Source organism: Saimiri boliviensis, chromosome 4, assembly GCF_048565385.1.
Source record: "Saimiri boliviensis isolate mSaiBol1 chromosome 4, mSaiBol1.pri, whole genome shotgun sequence".
NCBI lineage: Eukaryota > Metazoa > Chordata > Mammalia > Primates > Cebidae > Saimiri > Saimiri boliviensis.
In genome coordinates, this window is record NC_133452.1 from 125,618,314 (window position 1) to 125,637,314 (window position 19,001).

The 19,001-nt window shown below is 36.3% G+C and overlaps 1 protein-coding gene across 1 annotated transcript in view; it reads right to left on the reverse strand.

Moving 5' to 3' along the window:
• The window catches only part of PRIM2 (DNA primase subunit 2), a 313,573-nt gene that overhangs the window by 55,945 nt on the left and 238,627 nt on the right, over positions 1-19,001 (reverse strand). The gene's annotated exons all lie outside the window — the stretch shown is intronic.

The window sequence follows — 19,001 nt, forward strand, 5'->3', positions numbered from 1 at the left end:
CCTGTCCAAAAAAAAAAAAAAAAAAAAAAAAAAAACAAAAAATTAGCAGGGCATGGTAGCATGCACCTGCAGTCCCAGCTACTTGGGAGGCTAAGACAGGATAATCACTTGAACCTGGGAGGCAGAGGTTGCAGTGAGTCAAGATTGTGCCACTGCACTCCAGCCTGTGTGACAGACTGAGACTACGTCTCAAGAAAAAAAAAAAAATTAAAATATCAATGGTATATTATCATAAGCATGGCTAAAAGAACAGCTGGGAAAAATAAACTGAGTGCAGACTAAATCAGACAATTTAGGCTGGGTGTGGTGGCTCACGCCTGTAATCCCAGCATTTGGGAGGCTAACGCGGTGAATCAGCTGAACTCAGGAGTTTGAGACCAGCCTAGTCAACATGTTGAAACCCCATCTCTACTAAAAATACAAAATTAGCCAAGTGTTGTGGTGTGTGCCTGTAATCCCAGCTATTTGGGAGGCTGAGGCAGGAGAATCGCTTGAACATGCCACTGCACTCTAGACTGGGCAACAAGAGCAACACTCCATCTCAAAAAAAAAAAAAAAAAAAAAAAAAAATCAGACAATTTAATACACTTTAAAATGTATCAAAAGTTTTGAAGTCTCTAATATCTTAATCGAAAAAATACAGATTGAATTAAAATGAGTATTAAAACTACCTATATTTTATATGTCAATTCTCACTCCTCAAGAGTAAATTTTCCACCCACTTGGCCATTACCTCATTTCTTTTCCCAGTATCATTTAAGTATGTAGGAACTGTTAACTTATTTATATTTGGTGATGGCCAACTGAGTAACAGAATCTCTCCGTAGCAAATCTAAAACTCCAGTCTAGGTCTGTTGATTCCCTATCCAGAGCTCATTTACCGAATCATAACACCTCTCAGCTATTTACTATGTGTAGTGAAGGATACAGAATAGCTTGTCGCAATGCATTAGAAAAAGCAAATACATCATAGTTGTGTTTAGCAGTCTACCAGCCTCCATTTTCATGTCTGGATACATTTTACAATTCAACAGATAAAAATCACTATTTAGTCTGATAGAAATTACTACCTTATTTATTGACTATTAACTTGACAGTGAGAAAGAAACGAAAAGATGGATCTTGGGCTAGGTCATACATTCATGGCCCTGCTAAGCCCTGATTTCTATCTACAAGGCAGGAAGAAAATGTAAGTGTATTGTTTATCCACCAGGAGATTGGTCTGGTTCATGTTATGTTTGAGGAGCCTATTTGGCTTTCAAGGGGAGATAGAGAGCAGGTAGTTGGGTGTATCTAACTCTAGGGTAAAGAGAGCCATCTGGCTGGAGGCTCTATGAGAATGCAAACTCTGGGAAATCAGGGATTTGGTCTATTTTGTTAAGTTCTATACCTTTAAACACCCACAGCAATGCCCAGTACATACCAATAGCTCTATAAATATTAGATGGAGCTATGTGAAACTGCCATGACATTGTACTATTTTTGATCTACATTAACAGCAACTTCATATGATTCCACCTAATACCTACTGAATAAATGATACACTGTAATTTTTCATTTCACAGTCTCTCCTCTGGGCCTGAGCTAAAAAAAAAAATTTCTGCCTTACTGGAAAAACAGTAGAGCAGAGTGGGTAGGGGATCCTGAAGTTGGTCCCTGCTCCTTTTCAGATCCCTAAGCTCTTAGTCTCCCTCTTTCCTGGCTAGTGCATTACACACACACCGAATATTTATTGTTGGTGGTAATGATGACAGAAATTACCTTTTCCTAATATTTTCTATAAGTAATTATTAGAAAATTAAAATTAGCCACTTGCAAACTAGTTCGACTTTAAGTAAATTTACAATACTTTTCTCAGTACTGTTACTGGATACAAGGTTCTGATTGTGAATTGTCCAGGTCCATGGCACATTGAACAAAGAAATGAATAGCATGCATGAACAAGCAAATAAAGTGTAGATTTATTGAAGCGGGAGGCAATAAAAGTGAAAGTACACTCCACAGAATGGCAGTGGCCCAAGCAAGTGGCTCAAAAGCCCTGGTAGCAAAGTCTTCTGGGGTTTAAGTACCCTCTAGAGGTCTCCCACTGGTTACACCCTATGTAAATGAAGGGCTGGCTCATGCCTATTAGAGGTCAAAGTGAACTAGCCCATGGCCAATCAAAGACTGGCTAGATTGGCACCTTACGCAAAAGGAGGTCAGAATGGACCAGTTATATGCTGGAGTGCAGGTCTGCCTCATGGCCAATCAGAGGCTGGCAAGAATAGGCACCTTATGCAAATGAAGTCCTAGAATTTAGTTACAAGAAGTTTGCATTAATTGGCCTTAGGTTCCCTGCCTTGCTTATTCTCCTGCCTCACTACTAGAGTTATCATTTTATTGCTAAACTTTCTGAGTAATAGGAAGATTATTTCTCCAATGCCATAGCAGAAGAGTAGATCTCCACTACCAAACCATGCAGAAACACGATGTATGTGTGTAAGGATATTACTATGCTATTTAATTACATTAAGGGATATTTCTGCCCATATTTGTTTTTCTATGTTATATCACATTTAGAATCTTCCACAGAAAAATCCAATTGCTTATAATTTTACCTGAATAGATTATCACATGAAACAACTTTTCTCCTGAAACACACACATACATGCATATACAATCCTTAAAAGATATTATGAATGATCTTTAAATTACCATACCACTATATAAAATTTCCATAGTAGTTCTCTTTTTTGGTTTGTCATGTCACAAACTGAATATAAAATAAGAATTATTTTCTATTCTGTTTTATAAAGAAATGCTGTTCCTGAAGAACTTTAATATATATTAATCCAAATTTAATCATTTAAATGGAATGGCTATGAAAATCTGAGCATGGTGCTCTGATGGGATAACTTTTAGGATCACAACTCCAGTAGCCAGCTGACATGTAGATGAATTTTCTTTAAAATTCAAAAGCTACCTCTGATGTCCTATAATAATAAAACAATAATGAGAAACACAACACACATTTCTCATTATTCTTCTATCATTATAGGACATCAGAGGAATAATAATATTTTGATATGCAGCTTTAAAGAGTAATTTGTTGAATAACAATAATCCCCAAGTCAAGTTGATGTATTAATTTGCTTCTAAATAAATCAAAGTATAGGCCAGGTGCGGTGGCTCATGCCTGCAATCCCAGCAACTTGGGAGGCCAAGGGAGAAGGATCACTTGAGCTCAAGAGTTTGAGGTTAACCTCACATACAGTGAGGTTACTCTATGACTGTGCCACTGCATTCCATCCTGACGGACAGAGTAAAACCCTGTCTCTAACCAAGTAAAAAAATAAGTAACTAAAGAAAAGCACAACATCACTTTTGAAACTTAAGTAGTAGCAGATAATGAGAGCCCTTTCCCAAGCAGCTACAACATTAGGTGATTTGTAAAAGGGCTAGAATTTGTTTTACCTTATACTACCAAACAATTCACATTTCACAAAACGTGCTGCTCTGGCTTGTTTAAACAATGAATGTACCCCCATCACATGATCTGGTCTCTCCTTCTTAGCTATATTCATCCAATCTGGACAGTGAACTGTGATGGCAGGGACATCTCTCCATTCCCTTAAATCTCTCTGCTTTATGCCCACTGTGCTCGATAGTGAGGATCTTCAAAAACTAAATTCCACAGGTTTGCACACAAAATTGCATATAAATGTGTAATGTACTATTAAATCTCAATTCCTTAAAGGTTCAGAGGATTATTATCTACTCTTCCTTTCTGTTATGAAAACATCATGTTCCACAAACCTGCAAAATTCAGCTACCCAACCAACAAGCACAAGCTGTTTAGCTCTTAAATTGAGGTGACGCAATGTGCAAAGAAAAGTCACCTTAATTCCACTAAGGGAAAAAAATGCACTAAAACCCATCTCTCTGAGCTGAGCCTTCATTCAATATTGAAACAAGTAATCTCAGATTCCATGGTTTTGGCTGCTGCTCAACACTATTCTATTCAACTGGGGATTGAACAAAGCAAAATAAAAAAGAGCTTTAATCTGCCTTTTCTTCTTTTTTTTTTTTTGCTATACTACATTGACAGCACCTTGTTCATTAATTAAACTTTTTCTTCCCTTAAAGAAATAGACTTTAGAGTACTATACTAGACACTGAGGAAGCAGGTAAGAAATAAAAAGCATACATTTAAAAATAAATCTAGGATTTAAAAATTGTAGTTGGAGATATAAAATATTCATGAACAATAAAACAAATACAGAGAAACATTTCAGCAAATACAAAGTAAGATGGTAAGCATTTAACACATACAGGGGTTGACACAGAGTCAGAACTAGGAGTGACTAGGGGTTCCTCTCAGATTTTACATCAGTCAAAAGACAGCTTCATCTTGATGACGGAAACAGTTCAGGCGTCTTGCACATTTTCTCTCATCCACTGGAGGTAGGGTTATAAATTTAAGTCTTTGGAGACTATGAATCCAGTTAATAATGACTAATTTGCCAAATTTGCTGGAACCCTCAAAAATAATTTTTGGTTTTGTGAGCCTGACTTGTGCTTCTTACATAAGAAGAGACCGCAATGACTGTTGTTGGTTTTTTGTTTGTCTGTTTATGAAAGAGTCTCGCTCTGTCACCCAGGCTGGAAGTGCAGTGGCACTGTCGCAGCTCACTGTAACCTACACCTCCTGGATTAAAGCAATTCTCCCACTTCATCCTCCCGAGTAGCTAAGATTGCAGGCGCACACCACCATGCCTGGCTAAGTTTTTGTATTTTTAGTAGAGAAGAGGTCTTACCATGTTAGCAAGGCTTGCCTGGAAATCTACCCACCTTGACCTCCCAAAGTGCTGGGATTACAGGTATGAGCCACTGCACCCAGCCTTTACTGTTGTTTTTGTTCTGTATAATAATGCATGGTAGGGAGGTCAGGAAGAAAAAAAACATAATTCTTATTCATTACCTTACTGATATGCGAAACTTTTGCTTTGATAATAATTTAAAGAAGATATGCCATTTCTAATTTGCCATCATAAAGCTCAAAATAATAATGTAATAAAATTCTAAGTTCATGCAAAATCTTTTGAAAGAAATGACAGGTGCTCTAAAGGGAAATTATTAAAAGGTAAAAAAGATGAGAAAATGCTTTTCATGTATTTTCTATGTGGGTTTTAGATACCTCAATATGAGGGAGTGAAACACAAGCATTCTTTACTGTTTTATCATTATGTAAATCAAATAGATTTTCTTTTCCAGTAATTCTATGTGTAAATTGCCCCTGTGCATATTTTGCTGGCAAAAAAAAAATTATAGGAATGACACCGATTTCATGGTAACTTTAATTTTTAAAAATGTGCCTCAGCTTTACAACCTGAAGATAAAGTTTACACACACTTTCTTGAAGTCTCTCACTAAAAACTGATGACCAGTGGAAACTTACCTTCTTATCAGTCATAAAATAGTGATTGCAAAATTCAAATTAAACAATAATCTTGAACGCAGAGTTCAAAATATGTGATTTACTGTTTGCCAAAGAAAATTTATTTTCTAACCATGATAATAGTTAGCACTTATTGAGGGCTTACTCCGTTCTAGGCACTGTTTTACATATATTATGGCTGTTTTACATCATGGAAAGCCACTTCATATCTTTTTATTAGAATCCCCAGGAAAGAATCCATCCTTTCAATGTTCATTTCCTGAGTATTTGACAACACAATCAGAATAACTATCTTAATGTTAGAAAAACAGTACTGTTCATATATGTGAAGAGAAAGCCAGCAGCATATAGAGAATTGGGATAGCCAAGATTATTGTTGATAATGAATAGGAAAATATAATCAAGTTCACGAATTCTAAAAGGAAATTAAAGATACTTGCTAATTAGGTGATCATAAAACAAATGATAAAATTCATTTCCTGCTCTATGATACTGACAAGGCATCAAAACAAAAAGACAAAACAAAGGCATTTGGCTTTCATTATAAACCTATATAAAACAGCACAATAAAGAGACCTATACGCAGCTCTTTCACGTCAGTTAACTTAGATTCCTACCACTTTTTTTAGACAAGTGTTTCTATTACCTTTCTTAAAGATATCACCACGGCTCAGCAGCTGCCATGATGAGTTAACAAACTAAAAATATGGTTTCTCATACATATACAATTCATTTCCACGTCCACAAAGAAATAATGGGCAAGAATAACTAATAAAGTTAAACAGCAAAGGGTAAGAACTGAAATAAAAAGTGAAGGTTGGTGAATTCACCTTAGAATTCATAGGCAGAATATAAACCTCAATATGTGTTTTCCTCATTCAGTTATACTTCTACAACTTTGTTCCAATTCTATTTTCAAAAAAGTATGTGTAATGAACATAGATGACGGCATTCAGGGAGAAAAGAAAGATCATAAGTAAATCTAGACTTAGAATTTCCTTTTTGTAGTTATCAGTGTTTTGGTTTCAAGAAAGATCAGTATTGTTTATTTAATTTTGTAACAATTTTTAACTGATCCCATTACTTTAAAAAAATTAGAATATTATGCTCTCCACAAATGCCACTTACTGTTACTATATTTTCCTATTATCAAAAAGGCTCATTTATTGTGCTCGCTATGGCAGCACATATACAAGAGGGCTCATTTACTTCCTTTTACATTAACATGCATAAAATAGTATCTGTTTTAACTATCAAGAAATTCTTTAAGTAAATTAACTATCAAGAAATTCTTTAAGTAAATTAACAACAGCTACCACGCACAGAGTGCCTGTATGTGCTTAGTAGTGTGTCAGCCACTTGACAGACATTATCCCTGCTCCTTACAAGAACCCATAAAAAAACAGAGATTATTATTCCCATATACAAATGAGAGCACAAGACAGGCCTTAGGGAAGGACCAGAATGACAAAATGAACACGTTAAATCTTAACAGACCCAAATAATCATCACCGTACTCCCTCATAACCAATATAGCTCATCCTAACTTTGGTGCAATAGCAGTCTGAATTTTAGAAAGAACTTCCACTTATAAAAAACTTACTTGTAAGTCTTGATCCTCATCAAAAAGCAGGCATTCTTTCTTTCCTTTAGTTGGGGAGAACACAAGAGGCCCAGAGAGGGTAAAAAGCTTCCAGAGCTCCCAAGGAGTGTGCAAGGGCCTGGCCTGTGGCCTTTAGCCTTTAGATACAATTTTCTTTCTAATGCTCAGGCTTCAACCAGCATAGCTGAAGGCACTTGTATTTGTAGCAAAGTACCTGGTGAGGTACACCCCCTGTAAGTCTTAGATAGCGCTCCAATCTTTACATCTAACCACATGGTTGCTCACCATTTTTATTTTATTCCCTTAATATCTTCGTATGAATAGAATTTTCTATACATTTTCCTTTATTTGACAATCAAAACTGTTAAAATAGAAAAGTCATGATTACATGATTACTGCTTCTAATTTTCTTCTGTTCTATCAGAATATTCTGAAACAGTGTTTCATTCTCAAATACAGAAATGCTGGGGCATGTAGTGAACAAGTAACACTGAAAAGCTGTTGCAAAGAATAAATAATAAACAGCGGGGGGTTTCCCCATAAAATATTGACACTAAAAAGCCTGCAAACCTTCAGTTCTTCAGATGGCAGCTCCTCCTACCTCAGATTAGGTGATGTAATCTCATGTAAACAATGAGGGGAAAAGACCAATAAAAGAAGGTTTAGCATCTTTACAGTAACAAAACCAAGTTACTCATCGCATTTGGTGACATAATAACAAATGACAATATTGGTCATGGAAAAAATGTATTTGCCTATCTATCCATCTAGAAAATTGAACTGGGCATACCCACTCTGATTTATGTGGTCAAATACAAAGTGTTTTCAAATACTTGGAAAATGTTTAAATAATATAGACCATATATTTATAACACAACTGTCCTTTTGAAGTATTTTTTGAGTCATACTCAAAAAGTCAGATACTTTTTGACAGCTCAGGAAATATATAGCAAAAAGCTTTTCATAATGTTGTACAACAAATCAGACAAGAAATGCCTATAAACAAACAGAAACAGTCTAAAACCAAATGCATACACACACCTTCACTCACTTTTAAGATGTCAACTATGAAAAAATAATGCAAAATTATAGTTATAGGCAGACTGCACTCCAGTACTTCTGGAAAAATACAATTTCCCTTGCTCTTTAAATGATGAAAAATAGCCTGCTAAAAGGATCTTTTAAAATATGTCTATAAAAAATCTCCTCAAACATGACTAAGATGTGATTATAAACACAATTTCAATCAAGTGATACTACCTATAACTCTAACAAGTAGGTAATGAAAAACAGGGAGAAAAGGCAAAGGGCATTTTGCTTTTTTACATACTCCACAGTAACGTATTTTATGTCCTAGTGAATATATGGCAGTACATTTGACAGCTTTTCCTTGGGGAAAAGCTTTAAGACTCCAAAGAAAAGTAGAAATACTCCCCAACTTATGATGGGGTTATGTCCTGAGAAACCCATCGTTAACTTAATATCATACATCAAAAAATGAATTTTAATACATTCAGCCTATGGAAAATCACAGCTTACTTTAAACATGCTCAGAACAATTACATTCGCCTACAGTTGGGCAAACTAATCCCACACAAAGCTTATCTTACAAAGCATTAAATATCTCATGTACTATATTGAACACTGTAATCAAAGTGAAAAACAGAATGGCTTTATATCATAAAATCAAAAAATGTTAAGTCATCAAGAAATTCCAACATAAAAAAATCTAAAACACATTCACATTTCATACTTCTTCTCAACCACTCTCTACAAGTTTATGATTATTATAGTATTTCTTTTTCTTTTTCTTCTAATCCCCATGTTGATTAAAATTACAATATTTGGTTTGGATGGCTGGTAGAAGTAAAGATATAGATAGCCATGAGACAGTTTTATTTCTGAAAAGCAAAATGGTATTGAGTACTTATTATGTACAAGGCTTTGTACTAAGCACTTTCTTTGTATTAACTTTAGTCCTCATAGCAACCCTTTAAGATAGATACTGTTAGGATCTTCTTTTCACAAATGAAGAAACTGGAGCACAGAAAGGTTAAGGAAACTGCCAACAATCTGGTTACAGTTGCTAAGTTGCAGAGCAAGTATTTGAATCCAAGCAATTGTATTTCCAAGCACTTAACTGCTCTGAAAACTGTATCTGCAGTTTGTCAGATGAAATTACCTATTCTTTCCTGAATTTATACAGAAAACAAAACAGGAAAGGGACTTCTCCTAAATCATCCTATTTCTCATCCATTAACTTCTAAAGCTATACATGAATCAACAAAGAAGAACCTGTTATGACATCAATTCACTGAGTCCCATTGGCACTGCATCAGAAATAACTAGAAATGGTATCAAAAACTTATGTTTGATTCTGAGCTACACAGGGTACAAAGTTTATGTATTTGGACAATTCATTTAACCATTTTGGACTTAATATTAAGCTACAGAATGGAATACAAATATTATCTCCCTTATTAATTGTATTTCTGAGGAAACCAAACCCATAAGAAAAACTGGAAATGTTCTTTAGAAAAGAGTGCCAGCTAATAACTTTAGCAATAAAAATAGCATAAGTGATTTTGGAAAGATCATTCAAGAGAGAACCCATTATATTAAAAGTCAATGAACTTTACAATGGAGGGTTCAAACTACTGCTATCCAATATGCTTCCTATGTGACATGATATGAAAAACAAAGTACCACTTATAAAGGATCCTCGCCAAAAAGCTCACCCCTGAATCTACATTAAGTCTTTAGAGCTAATTTCATTTACAAATAGGATATACAGTAACAAATCAAATGACACCACAAAAAAGCAAACAAATAAATCCAAAATCTGAAACATTTTATAGAACGGGCTCATTTCTTCAAGTTAATGGGCTGAAAAATCAAAAAAAAAAAAAGGATGGCAAGAGGGAAGAAGAGCTGAGTAAGGGATTACTAAAATATGTATGAGACAACAGCCAAATCTGACATGTGACCTCATGTAAATCCTAGTTCAAACAAACCAGACGTAAAAATAAACAAAAGCAAAATTTTTGTTAAGCAATTGGAGAAATCTGAACATGACCTGGATATCTGATGTCACCAAAAATTATTGCTAATTTTGCCAAGTCATAAGACAATACTACTACAATTATGTTAGGAAGTGTCTATTTCTTTTTAGAGGTGCATACTGCCTATACAGGCATCTGTGATGGTTAATTTTACATGCCAACTTGACTAAATCAGAGTACCCAGATATTTAGCTAAACATTATTTTGGAGTGTGTCTGGGTGTCTCCAGATGAGACTGGCATTCGAATCAGTAGATTCTGTAAAAAAGATCGCTCTCCCCTATATGGAAGGGCAGCACCTGATTTGTTAACAGCCTGAATAGAACAAAAGGTGAAGGGAGAATTCTCTTGTCTGCCTGACCGCATGAGCTGAGACACTCGTCTTCTCTGACCCCTGGACTTGGACTTAGTGGCTCCCCCAGTTCTCAGGCCTTTGGACTGAGACTAAACTACACCACTGGCTTTCCTGAGTCTACAGCTTGCCGACAGCAGATCATAGAAATTCGCAGCCTTCATAATCACGTGAGCCACTGTCCCACAACAAATCTCTTTATATAGAGAGAGCAGCATATGACTTAGTCTGAAACTTGCTTCAAAAACAGCTAAAACACAAAGAATAAAAAGGGATAAATAAATAAAATACAGAAAATACTGGTAACTGTTTAGTATAATGACAGAAATGTGAGAATTTGTGTTTGTATAAATATGGAATTTTTCAAGTTAAATTTTTAAAAAGTATTTTCTCCACTTGTTTCATAAACTGTATGATGATCATTGAGAAAAAGTATATAAAAGTAGCTAAAACACGTGTCAGGTATTAATGTCAGTTTGAAAAAAGGATAAAGAAAAAAATTTAAGGAATCCACATTCTAAATTAGGAGAGGGCCAGTTCACTGGCCAAATCCAGACAGCTGCCCGTTTTTGTGATAGTAACGCAGGTACGTCCATTTGTTTAAATACTGATGGTTGCTTTCATGCTACAACAGCAGAGTAAATGCAACAGAAACCACGCGTTTCATGAAGCAAAACTTATTTACAATCTGGCCCTTCAAAGAAAGTTTACTGATTCCTATTATAAATTCTACATTTTTACTATTATTTAAGAGAAAATTTAGCCTCAAAACATTTTCAGAGCCTTTCTTTTTAAAATTTACCAAGGATTTTCCCTATCTAGCTTCTCACAAATAAAAACAAAGCTACCTACAAAATAGGGGCTAGTAGCCTCATAAGTTTTGACCTAAAGTGAATAAATCATTTCATAGCTTCAGGGTAGCTACTTTTCTATTAAAAAGTCTATAGTAAAAGTAAACAAACCAAAAAAGTAAAAAGGTAAAAGAAAAAAAATTGTAGTTTCATATTACTATTATTATTTTACTTCAAGTTCCCTGAGTTTAATAAAATAGCCAAAGGGAAACAATATATTACATGTTTCAATGCATTCCAACCAAAGGATGTTTTTTATTTGGGGAGAGAAAGACAAAGGAACACAGATACATACAAGGCTGGAATTTCCTCCACGTCAATCCAGTGAAAAACACTGTAAACCCATGGGCCATTTTTTTCTAACTATAAACTGTATATTTTGGATTAATAGTTTAAACACATTCTTTGGCAACCTTCAACTTAACGTACATAACCTTCAGGTACACCCATGAGCTGATTAGTAATTTAGGGCTTGAGAAAAGCAATGTTTCAGAGGAAAATGGAGACATGAATGAGTTTAATATGTAAGTACACTAGCTAAAGGGCATAATTAAAACTACATCACTCCTTTAAATCTACATAATTATGTCCCAAAGACATTCTCATTAGTATCTTTTATTTTGTCACTAAACCAGAAAGGACTTCATGTCTACATGGTTGGGAAATACATATAAAATTTAAAAAGTTGAGGCTGGCTGGACGCCGCAGCTCACACCTATAATCCCAGCACTTAAAGAGGCTGAGGTGGGTGGATCACTTGAGGTCAGGAGTTCGAGAACAGCCTGACCAATATGGTGAAACCCCATCTCTACCAAAAATACAAAAATTAGCCAGGCATGGTGGCGTGTGCCTGTAGTCCCAGCTACTCAGGAGTCTGAGACAAGAAAAGTGGTTGGAGACAGAAGAATTGCTTGAACCCAGGAGGCGGAGGTTGCAGTGAGCTGAGATCGCACCATTAGACTCTAGTCTGGGTAACAAACTGAGACTCTGTCTCCAAATACATACACACATACATACATACATACAAACATACGTACATAGATAGCAAAGGCATATACAAGTCAGATAAAGTGCTCGCAACATTCAATGACTGAACTTCCCTTTTTAAAGTAATATATAAAATCTGCCATCAAGTAATATATAAATCTAGTCAACCATCATTGCCACCACAACATCAGTTAGGTGAGTTTATACCCCAAATTTCAGAGGGGAAAATAATCAGAAAGAATTAACAAACTATTTTTAATTTTACAAGACAGAATGTGGCTTTTTCTGACAGTAACTCAACTGAAAATCTCTACTAACCAACACTTCCTTTACTATGCAATGATAATTGATGTTCCTAATGATCAGCCTGAAGCATGTTCCAAATCCTGAAGTTCATTCTAAATGATTAAAAAGATTATGTTCCGTATACTTCCAATAGTGAGTACACTTCATTATATTCTCATTACTTTAAGATTAGCAACATATTTAAGATATGTAGGTCCATCAAGAGGCTGTTCTCAAAATTAGATATTCACAGGGGCTATACTGAAAAGCTCTTAATAATACGGTCACTTTACTATACATAGGGGGGAAAATCACCTCTCTCAAGACATGAGACATGAAACTCTACAGGGTATTAAGAGAGTCTGTCCTAGGACTTGAAGAAATTTTAAATCCCCTTTTGGGGGAAAAAAAATGGCCCAAACAGTGGCCATTACACTCTCTGCTTATAATGACACTGATCAAATCTTCTGAGACAGAAGCTGGAGGAGGAATTAGGAAGCTATTGCAATAATTAGGTAAGAGATGGTGATAGTGTGGACCAATACTGTGAAAGTACAAACTGGATGATGATATACGTTCAAGACAGAAAAACTTGCTGACAGCACAGGTATGAGAGAAAGGAGTCAAGGCCTATATACATCAAGGTTTTTAACCTCAGCAACTAAAGCTATGGGACTGCCATTGTCTGAGATGGGAAAGACTACAGAAGGAGTTAATTTGGGGCAGAATGGTAGTCCAAGAGCTTAGTTTTAAGCACTTTAAGCCTGAGATACCTCCTAAGTATTACAGTGTTTATATAGTCTAGAACATAGATCATCTATAGTGGCACTTGGATATCTGGGTCTAGAGCTCAGGGAGAAGGCTAGACTGAAAATATGCTATTAGGAGTCATTGGCATACCGATCTATGTGAAGCCATAAAAAAGGATGAGATTACCTAAGGAGTGTAAATATAAAGAACAAAGACGTTTTCTGGAGCACTAAACTAAGAAGAATATAATACCCGCATTCCTCATGTTGTTGTGCCGCATTTCACTGTGCATCATAGAGAGTGCATTTCCTACACATTGAAGGTTTGTGGAACCCTGCGTCACACGTCTACCCATGCCATTTTTCCAAAAGGATGCTCACTTTGTATCTGTGTGTCACATTTTGGTAATTCTCTTAATATTTCAAACTTTTTCATTATAGCTCATTATATATATGTTATTATATCTGTTTTGGTGATCTGTGATCAGTGATCTCTGATGTTACTGATGAAACTGTTTTGGGGTATCACAAACCACACCCATGTAAGACAGCAAACATAGTCGATAAACGTATGGGTTCTGACTGCTCAATCAACTGGCCATAACCTTGTCTCTCCCTCATTCCTCAGGCCTGTCTATTCCCTGAGACACAAAAATAGTGAAATCAGGCCATGTAATAACTCTCAGGCCAATTAATAAGGACTCTACGTGACCAAGTCAAAAAAAGACCTGCACATCTCTCACTTTAAATATAAAGCTAGAAATGATTAAGCTAGTGAGGAAGCCATGTGCAAAGCAAAGATGGGCTGAAAGCTAGCCTCTTTGAGTCAGTTAGCTAAGTGAGATAGGCCGAAAGCTAAGCTTCTTGTGCCAAACAGCCAAGCTGTGAATGCAAAGAAAAAGTAATTAAAGGAAATCAAAAGTGATACTCCAGTGAACACGTGAATGATAAAAAGGCAATACAGGCTTCCTGCTGATGTGGAGAAAGTTTGAGTGGTCTAGATAGAAGATTAAAGCAGCCACAACATTCCCCTAAGCAAAAGCCTAATCCAGAGGAAGGCTCTAACTCTCTTCAGTTCTACTGAGGCTGAGAGACGTGAGGTAACTGTAGAAGAAAAGTTTGAAGCTAGCACAGGTGGGTTCAGGAGGTTTAAGGAAAGAAGTTGTCTCCACGACATAAAAGTATAAGGTGAAGCAGCAAGTGCTGATGGAGAGGCTGGCGCAATTCAACCCGGAGAACTAGCTAAGATAACTGATAAAGGTGGCTATACTAAACAACAGATTGCAATTTACATAAAAACAGCCTTAGATTGGAAGAAGACTTCCTCTAAGACTTTCACAGCTAGACAGGAGAAGTCAACGCCTGGATTGAAATGACAGGCTAACTTTCTTGTTAGGGGCTAATGTAACTGGTGGCTTTAAGTGGAAGCCAGTTTCCCATCCTGAAAACCGTAGGGCCCTTAACAATTATGCTAAATATACTCTGCCTGTGACCACTAAATGGAACAAACAAAATGTGGGTAACAGCATATCTGTTTATAGCAGAGTTTACTGAATAATTAAGTCCACTATAGAGATCTAGTGCTCAGAGAAAAAGAATTTCTCACAAAATATTGCTGCTTCATGACAGCGTACCTAGACACCTAAGTGCTTTGATGACAGGTATGATCAGATTAATGTTTTCATGCTTGTTAACGCAACATCCATTCTGCCACCCATAGATCAAGGAATAATACTGACTTTCAGGTCTTATTATTTAAAAATATATTTCGCCGGGCGCGGTGGCTCAAGCCTGTAATCCCAGCACTTTGGGAGGCCGAGGCGGGTGGATCACGAGATCGAGAGATCGAGACCATCCTGGTCAACATGGTGAAACCCCGTCTCTACTAAAAATACTAAAAATTAGCTGGGCATGGTGGCGTGTGCCTGTAATCCCAGCTACTCAGGAGGCTGAGGCAGGAGAATTGCCTGAACCCGGGAGGCGGAGGTTGCGGTGAGCCGAGATCGCGCCATTGCACTCCAGCCTGGGTAACAAGAGCGAAACTCCGTCTCAAAAAAAAAAAAAATAAAAAAATAAAAATAAATAAATAAATAAATAAAATAAAAATATATTTCATTAGGATATCATTCCCACAGATTGTGATTCCTCTGATGGATCTAGGCAAAGTAAACGGAAAACCTGGAGAAAATTCACCATTCTAGATGTCATGAAAAGTATTTGTGACTCACGGGAAGAGATCAGTGTATCAACATTAACAGGAGTTTGGAAGAAGTTAATTTCCAGCCTTCATGGATGACTTTGAGGGGTTCAAGACTTCAATAAAGGAAGTCACTGCAGATGCGGTGGAAATGTCAAGAGAACTAGAATTAGAAGTGGAGCCTAAAGATGTGACGAAGCTGATTCCTGCAACATCATAAAACTTTTTAATGGATAAAGAGTTGCTTTTCATGGATGAGCAAAGAAGGTGGTTTCTTGAGATGGAAGCTATTCCTGGTGAAGATGCTGTGAACACTGCTGAAATGACAACAAAGGATTTTGATTATTACATAAATTTAATTAAACTTAATTTATAAACAGCATCAGGGTTTGAGAGGATAGACTCCAATTTTGAAACAAGTTATGTTATAGGTAAAATGCTATCAAACAGCATTGTATGCCACAGATAAATCTTTTGTGAAAGGAAAAGTCAATCAATAAAGCAAACTTCTTGGTTGTCTTATTTTAAGAAATTGTCAGAGCCACTCCAGCCTTTAGCAACCACCACCCTAATCGCTCAGCAGTCATCAACATCATGGCAAGGCTCACCAAAGGCTCAGATGACCACTGCCATTTTTAGTAATAAAAAATGTATTTTTAAATTAGTTATCTACATTGCTTTTCTAGACATAGTACTACTGCACACCTAACGGACTGTGGTATAGTATACAGATAACTTTTATATGCATTGGGAAAGCAAACTGTGTGACTTGCTTTATTTAAGTGTTATTGTGGTGATCTGGAACAAACCCCACAGTATTTTCTAGGTATGCCAGTACTGCCTTAGGGAAGCTGAATACCTCTATCTATGCTGTGTAGGATCTATCCTGTCAAGCATCCTATGTATGTTTCTAAACCAATTCTTCAACTATTTTAAATCAGCAAGTAAATTTATCGTTGCTGAAAATGAGGAAAGATGGTTATTGTGAAATCAATCAAATGTAACCTTGACCTGAGTAGGTACTTAAATACAATTTTGAGAAAGGCATAACTAGCTGTAGACAAGCAGCACAAAGTAAAACCAAAAGGAAGACTGCACAAATTTACTAGGATAGGTAAGCACTGAAGTCAAGGAAGTCCACAGTTCTGCTTGGATGACGACACAGTGCTGAAGGGGGACCCAAGTGATTTCTGCAATAATAACTTCCACAGATTCAACTTAGACACTTGAAGCATGCTACCAAAAATTCAAATATTCAAAAATGTGTGATAAACATAGAAAGTTTCAGAGGCCTTGATCTTAAATCTTTGTATCACCTCAAAGCCCAGACTCTTTTTTTCTTTAAGAGACGGGGTGTCACTCTGTCTCCCAGGATTGAGTGAAGTGGCTTGCTCATAGCTCACTGTAAACTTGAACTCTTGAGTTCAATCTCATCTCAGCCTCTCAAGTAGCTGAGGCTACAGGTTATGTGTCACCACACTCAGCTAATTTTTTTATTTTTTTGGAGACAGGGAGTCTTGCTATGTTGCCTAGGCTGGTCTTGAGCTCCTGGGCTCAAGTGATCTTCCCACCTCAGCCTCCCAAAGTGCTAAGATTATAGGTGTGAGCCACCATGCCCAGTCCCAAAATGTATCTATTTAATGACTACCTAAAAGTTAGCATCTTGGCAATTATTAGAAAACGGAACCTGAAGACAGCTCAGCACTCTCAACCGACGTGCTTTGGATACCTGACATTTTAAAATAAATACAAACACACGTATAAAGGAACCATCCATTTATATTTTCTAACTTTTCTCTATGTATTAAGAAAGATAAAGATCACTAGACAGCAATGAAATCAATCTGTAATTTCTCAGTATCCAGCAGGAATACTTCCACTGAAATTTAATAACATGCTGTCAACTTTTACAAAGGTTAAATATAAGACTCTCCACTTGAGTAATGGTTCTATGTCTTCAGCCAACCCATGGTTTAAAAGGTCCTTTATTACATTACCAACAACCTTTATATTTACACTTCACAACTCGTAAAATACTCGTGCATCCCAATTCTGTATATCCAAATCCTACCATCCTTCAGGGTTCAATTCAAACATCAATTTCTCCGTGAAGTCCTGAGTCTCCTAGGTAGATATAATATCTTACTCTTGAGCTTGTTCTTCTACTATACTTACTACTTTCTATGTCATGTTAAATAAGAACTTAGGGGAGGGCATTTTATTAGCCATTTGCTATGTATCAGAAATCATGCTAACAAGCACAATACTAAGAGTTATTAACATATGTAATCTTCATATCAATCTCATCATTATCCTTATTTGAAGGATAAGAAAACTGAAGTCCAGAGAGGCTCATTTAATCAAAGTCATATGGCAAATAATTGACAAATGAGGTCAAGGCTCTGGTTTGATTCCAAAGTCTACATTTCCCCCACCACACCACTGTGCCTTCCAAAGTAAGTTGAACTGCCCTCCCAGGAGACTAATGTCTATTTATTTATTAAGTTTTGTGAAATGACTCTAAATATCCAATACTTACTTGAATTTAAACCTAATAAAATGTAGTATATGTCCCGAAAGAGGTTATTACTATTTACAAGGGCAATTCAATAGATATATTAAAACACAAGTTATAACAGTCTAGTATAGACTATGTTCCTTGAGGTCAAGAATTGTATCTTAAAAAAAGATACTTTTAAGTTTGGGGGTACATGCACAGGTTTGTTATATAGGTAAACTAGTGTCATGGAGGTTTACTGCATAGATATTTCATCACCTATGTACTAAGCTTAGTACCCAATACTTTTTTCTGCTTCTCTCCTTCCTCCCACCCTTCAACCTCAAGGAGGCTCCGGTGTCTGTTGTTCCCTTCTCTATGCTCATGAGTTCTCATCATTTAGCTCCCACCCATAAATAAGAACATGCAACATTTGATTTTCTGTTCCATTAGTTTGCTAAGGATAACGGCCTCCAGCTCCATCCATCTTCCTACAAAAAACATGATGCTGTTTTTACAGCTGAATAGTATTCTATGGTGTATATGTACCACATTGTCTTTACCCAATCTGTCACTGATGGGCACTTAGGGTGATTCTATATGTTTGCTATTAAGAATATGAACATTCACGTGTATATATCTTTATGGCAGAATGATTTCTTTTCCTCTGGGTATATACTCAGTCATAGCATTGCTGGGTCGAATGTTAGTTCTGTGTTTAGCTCTTTGAGGAATTGCCATACTGCTTTCCACAATGGATGAACTAACTTACACTCCCACCAATAGTGTGTAAGTTGTTCCCTTTGCTCCACAACCTCATCGGCATTTATTATTTTTTGCCTTTTTAATAATAGCCATGCTGACTTGTATGAGATGGTATCTCACTGTGGTTTTGATTTGCATTTCTCTAATGATCACTGAGATTAAGCTTTTTTTCCTATGCTTGTTGGACACATGTATGTCTTCTCTGGAAAATTACCTG